This window comes from Haliotis rubra, unplaced genomic scaffold (genome assembly GCF_003918875.1).
Source record: "Haliotis rubra isolate DU_JTF1 unplaced genomic scaffold, ASM391887v1 Scf2169, whole genome shotgun sequence".
Classification (NCBI taxonomy): Eukaryota; Metazoa; Mollusca; class Gastropoda; order Lepetellida; family Haliotidae; genus Haliotis; species Haliotis rubra.
This window is the reverse complement of record NW_025766191.1, coordinates 30,490-44,086: the sequence shown is the minus strand read 5'-3', so window position 1 is coordinate 44,086 and position 13,597 is coordinate 30,490. Positions and strand designations below refer to the sequence as shown.

Sequence of the window (13,597 nt, the reverse complement as noted above, 5' to 3'; positions counted from 1 at the left end):
AGAGTTAACACAAGAAGCACTACAAGAAGGCTTAATTTACGAGAAATTGATTATCACCAACAGCACAGAAGAGAGTGAAGCTGAAATGAACACCCTATACAACAGCTTGAAGGATGCAGTAGAATATGACCCGAAACGACAAGCTAGCAAAATTTAAAGAGAAGAGCGGTGAGGCATTGGCGACAGGTACAAAATGCAACCAAAAGCTCATGGAGCAAACCATGGCTAAGATTGGAAGAAACACAGGGATATGTAAAAACTTAAGGAGACGGCAGATGCTGTAGAGATGCTACAGATGTACCCTTCTATAATGAGCAGTATGGACGGGATCACAGCTGTTCCAAGATATCGAAATATGTATTCCACAAATCTCAGATTTGAAGCAGATGGTGAAGTTTTGAAAACGAGTCTTTTAGAATTTGCAAAACAATGCAACATCTGCTGGTATGTATCTACATGCAAAATTGACAATCATCATGTCCATCCGTCTTTATACTTCCTTTTCTATTTAATGAATCTCTTCAGATTACTTTTTAATTTTCAGTATTTCCCTCGATTACATTAGAATAGGAGCGAATCTCAGTCCTGTAGTATTAGAGTAAGTGTTGTGGGGGTGAAATAGCAGAATATCCGCCATTTTGTGTCTGGCGTCATCGAACACCTGGTTGACCTTATTTCACAGGGGGCAATGACTGCGCACCCTCGTAAGAAACGGCGTGACATCATAGTATGACACCATGACATCACGCCATTATTTTGGACCAATCATCAATAGAGCAACTATCGAACTCACTTGACCACTGACCACAAACTAGTTTCATCTGGTTTCAATTGTAACTAGAAAAACCCCTCTGACAATGAGTTTAGGTTATCACTAACCACCTTTTCTGTCGCATTTGGAGAAAAATCAAATATATCTCAAAGCGTAGCCGTTAAGGCATGGTGAATTACACTCGCAGCCTCCACACTTCCATCCTCGATAATCTCCAGGGGTATATCGCCACAATCACTCTCCACTATACCCCTGATGCATCCACGGCTTGGCCCGATGATTTTATTACCACACTTTGCTGGCTTTTATCCAATCAGGTGTCTACGCTGGGAAGTTGAGCGAACCAATTACGATTACCAATTATATTTTTTAAAGTTTCAGATCTGTCAATTTGTCTGTATGATTTTCCCCAATAATATGGGAGTGGCACTGCGAACAAACCTTTTGACGACTGTTTTTGACCGCTATCTTTATTGACACTGGCAAGCTTGGATGTAACGGCGGCTTAGCTGATTGGCTACTGTGAGAAATGTGGAGCCAGCAAAGGGAGGTAATATAATTATCGGACCAAACCGTGGATGCATCCAGGGTATAGTGGAGAGTGATCGTAACGTATACCCTGAGATTATGGAGGATGCCACACCTCCTCGTCTCACTCAGCCAAGGTGTAATATGATATCCTCAGGTTGTACTCATAATCGTTGGTCTAACATTGAGTCTGTCTCACGGTCCCTGAACCATATTATTTTACCTACAGCCTAGCCCTCTCCTGCAGTGCTAAGGCTCTAAATGAAGTCTAGTTTTCCCCCTGGTCTGTCTTTGGCTCCTTTTCAATTTAAATATGTTTGTTTGTTACTAACAAAATAATACATTCAGATTAAATTATACGGGTTCAGTTGACAGGTTTTATAACACATTTGTTAAATGCGATATAGATCAGCGTTCATTGCCACATGAAAGTTGTTTGAATTTGTCTTGACCATCACAAAAACAACCCAACTAAATAGAATTTCAAACGTATTTCCAACTTCCCGCTATGCCATCGTCACATTCTATATTTGAACATCCTATCCAATCCATATTGTCATTGTATCCCGCCTTGTAATGCGATTAAAATAGAAATCAGGGATGATATTGAGATGTTATACCAAAATCCCATATCTTTGTGATTGTATTGATTGAATCAACCACCAAAAACCATGAGACTAATATTGCACCTTCCATGTAAATACACTCACACTTCAACGAGTCTCGCCTCGTACTGAAATAACTCAGCCCCGAGAGTATGCCATTAATACTGGTGATCTACATTTCATGGCATCTGTGTTGAGGAGAGGCGACACAGTGTTAATATTTTTATAAAGGTTTTTTTCCCTGCAGAATTAGTCTGTCTCACAGTCCCATTATTGTCCCTACTGCCTAGCCACATTATTTCCCCTACTGCCAAGCCCTGTCTGCAATGAAAATGCCCTAAATGAAGCAAGTCTAGATTTCCTCAGATTCTGAATCTCTTCGTAGCCAGCATGAACATCGCTTTCGGGAGAGTGGTTAAGTAAAATAACCTATGTTAATATCATGGAATTATTATATATAATGAACGTTTCACACCAATTAGCACATACCTGTACATAATGATAAGATAATGCTTTATTTATTTTAAACAAAAATCCTACATAAATAAACATTATGCTCGAGACTTGCCGTTGATGGGGGGAGTATCGTGTTTTGACTTTGACTGAAAATGGAGGTGATGCATTCATCATGGAGAGCAAATAAGAGATAATTGGAAGCGAGTTCAAACCTCGTGTAGAAAAACGTTTATAATTCAAATTCCTATTATTTATATGATTTCATTGGTTTACTAGGAGTTATTTCACCTGCTCAGTGTATATGATGTATTTGAACATTCACCAAATGAAACATTTCAACTTGACATAAATAATAGTTTACTTGCAGATATTAAAGGGTGTACAGGGTTTAATTGTCTTTCACTGCATAACACTATTGTATACGTAGTGTCAGGGCATGAAGGTACATTAACATGTACCTAAGAGTCAATGAACCCCAGTAAGGTGGCATAGCTTTGGTTGTTGGTGGTTCATAGCCCATGTTTTAATGTTAATATGTGTTATATCGGGTTGCATTTTTAGAATTGGAAATGATTAGGGTTTTTTTTAATTCTGTGATACGTTGCTAATGTTTTATTGTCCTTCGTGACAGATATTTATCATATTTGTTCTCGTCACTATATGGCTGAAATATTGCCAGTGTGACGTTAAATTTTAACTCACTCACTCAATCACTATTGTCAATCATAATGCATGAGCTTTAACAGAATTGCAAATACATAAACTGTACAATAACAACTCATTCACATTAATTCTTGGTGTGTATTGTATAAATTACAGCACAAATGTATAGACATTCTGCCACACACAAACAAGAAAGATTCATTGTTTATTAGCTCCGTTTCAATGAGAAGGCTTTAGGATAGGATCACTCCCAAAAGTCTACTTTACATGTTGTGCGAATTACAATGTCTTATTGTCCTTCTTCATCGTACTGTCCAGAACCTTCACTCTCTACATCACATGTCATGTCTTAATCATCATCTTCAGTCAAGCCTTCCACCCAAGATTTATATTTGTACAGATTGGAAAACACGTCATGATACATATTATATGTGTCTTGTACTTGTTTCAGTATTCCTTGTGTCTTTGGACCCCACTGCATATGGTACAGATAAGTAATAATTCGGGCATACGTCTCTTTAAATGTGCTCCAGATTCTGGGCTTCTTCAGTTTGACTTGTATCATGTCTTCGTTTAAACCTCTTTTCAGTTGTCTTATACCTTGCTCTTCCTGATCAGCCATCTCATTTTCCCTGTTGTTTTGTGTGACATCGCTTAACGATACAACAGCATCATCATCATCATCATCATCATCATCATCATCATCATCATCATCATCATCATCATCATCATCATTTTTTAATTTCAGGACATTGTTTATCGTGTGAATGTCTTTGTAGGTTATGGTTATTGCTAAACACTTGACCACAATAGTCACAGTCCACCAGAGGACGTGGTCTCTTCACAGCAGAGAAGTTGTCGTCTTCCTCCCACTTCCTTTTAAGTCCCATTTGGGGTATTCCAGGTGGACCCACTGAGGACTTTTCGGGACACCAGTTTCTTCTGTGTTTTTGCAAATCATGCACGTCTTGAAAAAATGAGTCCACAGTCATCACAAGATGGCATTGTTGGGAGGTTTTCTTCACACGTCTGCTCACGCTGAAAGTCTAACTCGGACTGAATTGTCCTAGCTTGGATGGTCGTGCTTGTGGTGGTGGTGATGGCTGCATTGCTCGTCTGTGTTGATTCCTGAGATGTGTAAGCATAGCATCCATTCTGGAAAAGGTGAGATTGCACACGGAACACGTTGTTGACTGCATGGTGGTCCGAGTCTAAATGGCAGCGAACCTGTCAACTGGCTGCTTTTATCTAAAAAGTCATCTTCTGTTTCTCTGTGCGACTCTGGGAGGAAGTAATTATTTTGGCTTCAGTTCCCCCATTCTCCTGCATCTGAATACGTGCTTTGGCCTGTTGAACGACCTGTGTTGTTGGAGAAGTGAGTGCAAAAGTCTCTTTAGAATTGGGTAGGTCCACCTTTACCCCTTGTTTCTCATAAAAGATCACATAATCATCAACTTTAGAAAAGGGATTGGGATATCCTTTAGCCTGCAAATAGTAATATTTGGTCCATTTCATAGGGTTGTCCAGATAGGGTGTCCAGTATCTCCTGTTCATTTTCTTGTTCAGAATGAATACTGACTCTCACACAGAGGTTTCAGATGAAATGTCACTATCACTGGTCCACGGCTAAATGAAGCTAAATGACCGTTTCTGTCCTTTATATAGATATCCACAGTCTGTACATTTTTTCAGTTTGATGGGTACATAGACATCTCTTAAGGAGGAGGACCACATTAACTATAAGTGGCACATAATGAAGACACATATCTATACACTAGCATATCGTTTAACCTTGGGTTGAAAGTAAAACGCTTGAGAATATCATTCAGTGAATGTCCTCTGGCTTTTATCATCACATAAAACAAAACATACAGTCCACAAGTTTTACTGTTTTTACTTTGTAGTATCTGTGTATTGTGTTGGAATGAAGCACCATTCCTTTGTAGAAATGTGTGGAATGTCCTTTGATAATACTCAGGCTTTCTTCCCAAACTGTCAACACATTATGTGTGTTTTGAATCTTGCATCCAAATAGCTATTCAGTGTTGTCCAGGTTGATAAGAGGCTTGATTATTCAAAATGTATCCTTTGGGATGTGTGGATATGGTCTGTGGTAACTGATTGGCAGCAAGCACTTTGATTTCCATCCCATTAGTAACACTGTCTTTGTTCAAGAGGCATTGTAGTTGTCATGTATTCATGGTGTTGCTAATGTTACGTGCTTCGTTCACTTTATAATCAACTGATCCTCACTGTAAATACCTTCCGGAAGCGCTGACTTAAAATGTAACTCCAAATGAAGGTTGCCTTGTTTTAAGGTATTCAAACAGTTCCCTTCTATGCGTTTGGGTTCCAGCGTAAATTGATAAATAGCATATCCCTTATTGAAATCGTTTCTTTTACTGGGGAAGTGTTCCCACGGTCAGGTCAGTATAAGGTCATTGATCCCTGTGAAATGAGGTCAGCCAGGTGTTCGATGACGTCAGAAAAATGGCGGATATTCTGCTATTTCACCCCTACAACAAGTAAGTTGGATACTAATGGATCCGGTATTTCTTCACATATATGTTTTAGGAGTGTGGGGAGGTGGGGCGTTGGGATTGACAATTAGTATAAATGTACGTATTTGAGATCCCAATGAAGGCTAGGTTAATGCCAAAAGCTGGGTAAAACGATGTATACCCACTCATCATTCTACACATACAGGAAACGTGCAATAGAGTGAAAATATTTTGTTTACATCTGTATTTCAGTTAACACAACCCCCATGAAGAATTTTCTGACAAGCTTCAGGATGGTAATGTATATCCATATAAACGCGAATTCTCCAAAACTCATTTATCAAAACTGTTGCTTGCACGTTAACATAGTGTTACTGTTCATATATGTAGATACATTTCTATATTTTTCATCGTGTTTATAGCCCCAATTGTCAAGAGCAGCAGCAGTCAATTAGAAAACCCACGCCCACGCTAACCTTAAAGTGTCAGCACTGACCTTTCTTCTCTTGTACATTCCTTGGTCAAGTGCAGATAAGCATTCCCTTCCCAGCAGGTCCATGTTTTACCAGCGACCAAGCCGTGAATAAAAATCAACTTTGTTGAACAACATTGAGAATACCATTTTACCACTCCCTTTCTGTTGTAAATGCCATGGTCAAGCGCTGATATATATTTTGCTACCAGCAAGCGCAAGTTGACCGCGGCTAGATTATGTTTATTTACATTTGTTTGTATTACTCAAGAATACAGTTTGACAAGGTGTCCACTGCTGTACAATATTCTAGGTTAGTCTTCATGGATGTGGCTAGTTGGCCCTTCAGTCTGGTCAGACTCTGAACAGTCTCAGTGTACGTCCTCTTGCGGGATGCTGGACGGGCGCCGTGTAATATCTAGGCTAAATTGTTGGGCTCCGTCTTCTCCAACTCCTGCAGAACCTCCACAAGTCAAACTATAGTTTGGCATGAAATGCATGTGGACCCGTTTTTTTTGTAAATATCTCTTCATCCAATGACCCAATCGATCTCAAACTGTGCAAGTGGATGTTTTGTCAGACAACCTAATAACATTGTAAATCACCGATTTTATGCATTGGTATTAAAGAATCTGTCTATGTAACTGTCAACAAAATAAACAGCAGAACGCAGACTGCTTGCAGAGGTCTGCTATGCACGTGACAGGTATGAAGAGGTGTTCATTTCTAGCAAATAGTCGGCGAATGAAATCTCTGATGACCCTGATGTCAAAAGAATCTAACTTTGGATGCCTACCTTTTTTGTACAAGATTTTGTTTATTGGTTGTTGGTGTATTTTTCACAATTTTTAGCACGATGTTCTTTTTCATGCCAAGAGCAAAAGTTGTACGTTTCATGTAATCCGACACCTTATAAATCGGTTTGCTACGTTTGCTCTCTTTTTAAAAAAAATTCAACACATTTCTTATTAAACGTTCAGCATCATCTGAATATGCTTTCATGATGACAGCTAGAAGTAGTCAATGTCAATGATCGAAACGGTCCATCACTGTGCAGTGCACAGGTAACTATCATGAACTGCACGTGCATTTACCTTTATGACCCAACACTGCCGCTGTTACAGGTCATTGGCTCCCTCCCTCTGCAAGCAGTCTGCGGTCTGCTGTTTATTTTGTTGACAGTTACATAGACAGTTTCTTAAATACAAATGCATAAAATCAGTGATTTACAATGTGATTAGGTTGTCTGACAAAACACCCACTTGCACAGTTTGAGATCGATTGGGTCATTGGATGCAGAGATATTTACAAAAAAAAACCGGGTCCACATGCATTTCATGCCAAACTATATGTTGGGGTGTGCTCTCCGCACGACCTTGTTTAGATGGGAATACCATCCTTCCAGGTGATTATTCGTGCCAGGGCCAGAAAGAAAATGTTGGAGTTAAGTTTAAAACATTTCTACAATATTGTAATACTACTGTTAATGCTAGTTCTATATGACTGATTAATTTTTATTAAGCACTATCCAGCGATGTTTCGTGTGTATTGCGACGCGGGTTCCTCATTTTTAGATGTCTTTATGTTCAAACGAATATTGAAGTACGAGTATTCACATGTATGTTTATATCCCCTGCCTATATCCTGTTTTATTCCTTTAGCAAGCTAGATCAGTATATTCTCGCAATGAATGTATCTGTAGGTCAGTTATTCCATATTTAACGATTGTCCGACGACCATATATTTTACGAGTAGATGCACTTCCAATATGCGCTCACGGAATAGCAACACCAGCCAATTATTCTGTAGTTAGCATCATAAGGTGTTCGCTATATACTGTACAGAACAGCTTATGACGAACTGCATTACCGTAGCCATTTCAAAAAGTTATTGTATTCTTTCATGTTGGCCGAAAATATGCATTCAAACCCGCATGGTTTAAGTATCACACCGTAGGAGCGGGTGAACGGCAGGAAATATTCATAGCATGGAAGTGAATGATTTATCACTCACGCGAGAGGTGAGCAGGTTGTATTTTTAGGTGTAGGAAAATTGTCAATATCTATATTTGTATAGGTCACATTGTCCCCTAACTTCATGCTGTAGAAAGAAGACACATGTGCGTAATCCCACCAAATATCTTTCCATTCCGTCATGATACAAGCCAATGAACCTGCAAAACAATGTGTAGCTTCGACTACCTTTCCGTAAAGATGCATAAACCTATCAAAGTTTAGGGTACCATTGCTGTATAAACGAAAAACAAAATACTCCCAACATTTAGAGTGATTATCGAACTATCTTTGTGCCAAATTTGAATGCTTAGTGTTGTACTGTTTTCGAGCTTACATACTCGAAAGACAGATACCATCAAACAGTTAGTGAACGATTTAAGAAAATCGTGGTGAACGATTTCATTTTCAGGTGGTGAACGATTTACGGTCAGCCTAAACTCGTCATCCAATTTGCTGTACAGCATTACCACGAACTATCAAGTATTCAATGCTTCATATGTGCTGTTTAAACGATGGAAATGTCACCATATCAGTGCTACTACTGTTCTGAACATTTTCAAGACTTAAGTGGGGTTATATATCACTGTAATGACATTCACACGGAGAAGACAATTATTATTTTAAAAATATGTTTAGGTGACATTACAGGTAAACTCAAATAAGTGCAAAAAGATTTAAAATATGTGCCAAATGAAACTGATAAAGAAATTGTTGTCTCTAAGGAACCTGAAGATACACTTTTCAAAAAAGAAACGCATAGCCATTTTTAGAAGAATTCATGGTGTTAGTTTAAGATCAATTATTTCATGTAATATGAATGGTAAAAAAGGTGAAAATTCACATGTCTATATATAGACAAAGATTTCGCTAACACAACAGCAGCCTTTCTTGTTTCTGTTTACTAGAGTCTAGAGGTGGCGTCAAAGTCAGTACTTTGTTTGGCCTCCATTGGCAGCCATTACTACTCAGCACCGTCTCTGCACAGACTGGATAAGTCGACGCAGTCACTCTTGCGGAATTTTCCCCCACTCTTCCTGCAATGCGATGGCCAGGTGTGGATGTGTCTGAGGCGTGTCTTGACGTTGACGTACCCGTCGATCGAGTTCATCCCATAGGTGCTCTATCGGGTTTAGATCTGGTGTTCGGGAAGGCCATGGCAAGACATTGACGTTAGAATTGGCAAGGTAGCGGACCGTGAGGGGTGCTCTATGTGAAGTAGCGTTGTCATGCTGGAACAACTCCCTCTGTCGGAAGCATGTGACGTGCAACGACGTCGTTGATGTACCGACTTGCTGTCAGATTCCCCCTGAACCACCACTAAATCAGATCTTTATGTGCTGGATATCTTACCCCACACTGTGACACTGTCTCCACCGAAAATGTCGACCTGTCGAATGCAATTAGGGGCAAAACATTCATTTCTCAGACAGTAAACACGCTGTCTTCCATCTCGCCAGTGAAGAAGAAATCGCGATTCATCACTGACCCAGACTCGACTCCAGTTTCTAAGGTTCCAGTTCAGGACTCTACGACATCGCCGCAAGCGACTGCGCCTGTGGAAGTATCTAATAAAACTAGGGCGGTGTATTTGCAAATAAATTCGATTGCAATATACATGTATTGTGATTCTGGTACCCGTATTCAGATACGTATTGCGATGTATTGGGAGCCTAAGTGTTTGACATTGTGTGACACTGTTTGTACATGCAGAGCCTATTTTCTACACGCCAAAGTCATAAAAATAAACATAATGTTATGATAACAGAAATTTCGAATTTCGATTTGATTTTGAAGGATTGTATTTTCTTTTGTATAAAATGTATTGTATGTAAAGTATGATGTTTTGTCAATCAATTACAGTTGAAAACGTCAGCGTGAATGAAATTGAACCATAAAGATAACAAAAACAAAACCCATGGCAATACGTATCGTTTTAAAGGCGTATTGCGATATACTGGTAATACCGTGCAGTACGTCCTACTCAAAACAGGGGCGACAACTTGCCTTCTTGGTCGAATTCCCACTTCACGCAATCGATTCATGACAGCGTGGTCGGAAATCCTTCTCCAACCATGGATGCGTTGTGCAGTCTCCACGGCTGTGACAACACGATGACGCAAATGAGCAACCTGGATGTAGCGGTCCTGGGCTTGGGTGGTAAGTCTTGGACCGTTGGAATTGGTCTGCAGGAAACGATCCCAAAGGTGAGATAGGGTGCTCTGATGAACGTTGAAATGTCGGGCAACTGCGGACTGCGACTCCCCAGCTTCAAGGCGGCCAATGACGATGTTTCGATTGGCGGCACTCAGTCGTGGCATGATGATTTCCTCTTTTTCCAGGCAAAAAAGAATGACAAAATTAAACGCAAGGTTTACCTTTTTATAATGCTCGATGTCACATGGTTTGCCGCTTACTTGCACATGCATTTTGCTTTGCATGTTTTCTTGGTGACGCGTTAGCGAATATTTCTAAACATTTCTAAAGCAAGGGGACAAGTTAAAATTGCCGCGATTTGGCGCTGAAGCACAAACATGACGTTCAGGAAGAAATAGTATATTTGTATTGTTTTTTCCGCAGCTCCATGAGTCCACTATTCTCAAAATCACCTATGAAGAAGAGTGTAGATGATGAACTGATAAACGAAACCGCACTTTCACGCCACTGCTTTTGATAGGTGCAGATGTGCTCACAGGGGGGTTGAGTATGTGTCTCGTTTAATGAGCCGTCCAAGGTGATGCCACACACTTCTAGTATCACCATCTGCAAATATTTTGCGACTGATATGATCATGTTGAAACAATAGTTAAGAATACAAACCACTGCCACTTTTACTCAGTTATAGAAGTTGACGGAGAGAATCCGTACGTAAGAAATATAATTACTATGTACTACAAAAAATGGTGAAAAAGAATTATCAAGTTGATTCAGCTTTACGTGACTGAAATACAGATGTCTCTATATGGTTTCTCTGCGAATACACTACTCTGGGGCAGTACAGCACACCTTGTCACTGGAATCTTTATTGAACAACCACCACAAAGCGTTCACTGTGTAAATTAGAGTTTGGTCATGACATCGTTCACCATGATGTTCTTAAATCGTCCAGTAACTGTTTGATGGTGTCTGTCTTTCGAGTGTGAAAGCTCGAAAACAGTACAACACTTAGCATTCAAATTTGGCACAAAGATAGTTCGATAATTACTCTAAATGTTGGCGTATTTTGTTTTTCGTTTATACAGCAATGGTACCCTAAACTTTGATAGGTTTATGCATTTTTACGGAAACGTAGTCGAGCTAGACATTGTTTTCAGGCTCATGGGCTTGTATCATGACGGAATGGAAAGATAGTATGTGGGATTACGCACATGTGTCTTCTTTTCTTCTTCTTCATGGCGTTTGGGGACAATGTGACCTAAACAAATATAGATATTGACAACTTTCCTACACCTTAAAATACAACCTGCTCACCTCTCCGTTCACCGCTCCTATGGTGTGACTATGCAATTACATTTTTCGATACGTTTTTATTTAGTTCAGAAGAAATACGATTAGTCAGTGACAAACAGCGCAGTCCTAATACATTACCATACTTCTATAACTAAGTTATTACGTTGCATTGGAGTTACAGTACGTATGATTTGTTACAGTATAGAATTATGGTACCGTCTCTTTTCTATGTTATTTTATTCAACTCCCTATGTATCGGATTTGCACGTTCCGAATAGCAACTTCCCTGTCGAAACATCTTTATTCGGATCTCCTACCATATTTATGGTGTAAAAATAATGACTGAAATTACAGATGTGAACGCGTACCGTATTTCTCGGAGTTAAATGTCTAAGCACACCATGCAGTTTACCGTATATTCTCAAGGCATGTGCTGTCATTACACAAGTTTACTTTTATACTAGTCATAAAGCCTTACCGTAGTTAACTTAACAGACACGACATACCGAAGTTGAATTGTTAAGGGCTCCTTTTTGTCTTAAATCCTTATCGTAGTTACCTTATACTTGGCATAGCATATCGTAATGAATTGCTCAGTGCTCTTGTCCAATGCAGTTGTTATTATTGATCATGCAATTTATCAATACCGTTGTTACTCAAGTAAACGTTGCATCAGTTGAATATCCCCAAAATATACTGGCGAATCTGGCCAGTATTTATCATAATAGAATAGCTATAGTAATACAGTAATAGTAACAAACAGGACAACAATGATGAATAATATAAAGCGTAAAAAGTGTTTTTTCCCTCATTTGTGTCATACATTTCTTTCTGTTTTCAAGGCTCAATAATTGTTTAGTACATGGATTTGTGCCAGTGCGTTGACACGTTCTCTTTTTTTATATTTTTCAGTGGCTGGATGGAACAGGGGCGAGACCTAGACACAATTATTACCTATAGATTGAAATAAATCAGTATGATGAAGCAAAACATGAATATGTCTCGAGGAATGGATGTTCTTAGTCTTCGGTCGATTTAGGAGATGTGACCGGAGCCTTCGTATATACACGAGACTATGTTCCACGGTTTCTGGCACTTGACTCCACATTTTCATAAATATTGCCTAATAAACTACCCATTTTGTTTCTCACAAAATTTGAAAGAAACAATGACCACGTTGTATTTCTGAGAGATGCATTATGCAGTGTTAGAATACTTATACATCTATTTTATATAAAGCACAGGTATTTTTTCCGTTTGTATAGTTTCATTTATTTATGTCTCTTTATCTTTGGTCATCGGACAAACTTTATGTCAATATGTCGATGGACTGTATTTCTGTTCTTCCCTGCTCCAACAGAATGACTATCAGAAATGCCCACCCTTTGTTGATAGTTTTCTGTTTCATGTTTGATTACTAGATGGTAACTGTTTAGGATACAACCAGCTTTATAATGCAGCGAATGAAAACAATAAAAATATTGATAATAATGTTTTCTTCATCGTTTCAGGATAAATGATACTCTTACATTTGTGTAGACAGCTCGATGTTTGTATTTGGGGTTTTAACATTAGCAAAGTGAATGGTATATATGATTCATAACAGAAATATATTTTGCAATTGTATTATCAGTGTATGAAATAAGGCCCGTCCAACCGCCCAAGACGGGCTAGATTCTGACTGAAGGTCTAAATTTACAGCTAGCCATCCCGATGGTCTGGTAAAAAATGTAAGGTAACATGTTCCATACATCTGAGTAAATTCACCATATCAAAAAAATCTTTTTTCAAATTCAGAGTTACATTTAAACTTGACAGTTAGTTTGAGTATTGACCTGTCGTATCGCAAGCTCAAAGCACTGCGTTGACATATATTATCACTAAAACGGCGACTAAACAGTAACTGATAATTGACTTATTTTCTTTGGATTGTCTGGTCTGGTTAAATCCATATTGGACTGGTAACAATTTGAAGTTACTAGGCCTGATGTCTGGCTAGGTTTGTGGCTTATTTCATACACTGGTATTTTATAATTTACGTATATAGTCCGCTTTTTACGTGTAATGGAAAGGGTTTCATAAATTGGACAACCTTTATTTTTGCGTGTACAATTTTCAGCTATTTATCATCCACATCA

The 13,597-nt window shown here is 38.9% G+C and overlaps 1 long non-coding RNA gene across 1 annotated transcript; it reads left to right on the top strand.

Moving 5' to 3' along the window:
• The first annotated feature begins 260 nt into the window (after positions 1 to 260).
• LOC124277014 lies at positions 261 to 13,134 on the top strand. Its single transcript, XR_006898718.1, has 3 exons — positions 261 to 444; positions 5,778 to 5,821; positions 12,372 to 13,134. It is a non-coding gene; the product is annotated as an uncharacterized LOC124277014 (long non-coding RNA).
• The last annotated feature ends 463 nt before the right edge of the window (positions 13,135 to 13,597 follow it).